Genomic DNA, 1,351 nt, shown 5'->3' with positions numbered 1-1,351 from the left:
CTTCTTCTTCTTCTTCTTCTTCTTCTTCTTCTTCTTCTTCTTCTTCTCCTTCTCCTTCTTCTCCTTCTTCTTCCTATTCCTCTTCCTCTGTAGAGATGGAGTCTCCCCATGTTGTGGGCTCAAGCAATCCTCCCACTTCAGCCTCCCAAAATGCTGGGATTACAGGCATGAGCCACCACCATGCCCAGCCTCCTTTGCCCTTCCTGATCTCTTCTGTGAAAAATGTGCTAGGATTCTGGCTTTCCTCCCTGAAAAGCTTGTTATGTGGACCAAGAATGGGGACACAAGCATCATTTAAATACATGTGTTAAGTAAAATGTATGGAGGTCATTGGTTTGGTCTGAGCTCCTACACAAGGCCAACAGGCCAGACCAAGATGGAGTCACTCATGCTGAAGTTCCACAGCGCCAGGCCGAAATGAAGATTATCTGACCTTCCAAGAATTAGGAGAGAGACAACAGCTGGAGCCCCAGACAGGCCAGTTTCAGTGGGCATGATAGGGAAGTTCCTTCTGCTCTAGCGTTTACAGGGAAAATAACTTTGAAATGACTCATCCCCTTTTGTTTTCTGTTTCTCTCTGCCCTGTTCTGTCTATAAAGCCAAACTCTTCTGCTCGGCTCATCAGAACATTCATTGTATTCTGTAGAATGGGGTGTTGCCTGATTCTAGAATTGCAAATAAAAGCCAATTAAGAAATTAAGATCTTTAAGCAAAATTTGTTATAATTTTATCTTTTGACGTATGTAAAACAGGAGGTAATAACAACACATACTCATCATCCACAAAGCCCTGTGGAAGAGCTGTGGATGCAGCAGGCCCCAAGCCAGCCGCCTGGGGAGTATTCTCTTAGAGTGGCATCTGAGGGACAGACGCAGGGCCCCCCGCAGGTCCAGGGAGATGGGGTGGGCTTCCTGCCCAAAGGGCTGATGAGCTGAGGGGTTCCTAACAATGACTCATTGAGGGTGTGTGCGAATCTCCGAACTAAAATCCTAAACAAAGTTCAGGGGTCTGAAAAATTAGAACCAAATTCAAGTCCAGGGTTACAAAGTGGAGCCTGAAGGGGAGGCCTCGTCATGCGGAATTTGGGGGATACGGGTTGGGGGCCCCACACCCACCAGCTGCACTGGGCCTGCTCTCACGATCTCTGTGTCTCAAGTTTTGTCCTCTGTGAAATGGGGATGGCACACACACCACCTGGACAGCTCAAGGGGGACAGCCCACGTGAGCCCCAGCACAGTCCCTCTCCTCAGCCACCTCTTCCCTCACTACCCCCACTCCACCCCAGGCCTGTCCTGCCTCTCCCCAGGGCCCTAGCCTTCCAGAAGCGATGAGTCAGTTGCCCAAGGTACAT

Source organism: Piliocolobus tephrosceles, chromosome 11, assembly GCF_002776525.5.
Source record: "Piliocolobus tephrosceles isolate RC106 chromosome 11, ASM277652v3, whole genome shotgun sequence".
NCBI classification, from domain to species: Eukaryota; Metazoa; Chordata; class Mammalia; order Primates; family Cercopithecidae; genus Piliocolobus; species Piliocolobus tephrosceles.
The sequence above is the reverse complement of the archived record's forward strand: the minus strand, read 5'-3'. Positions refer to the sequence as shown.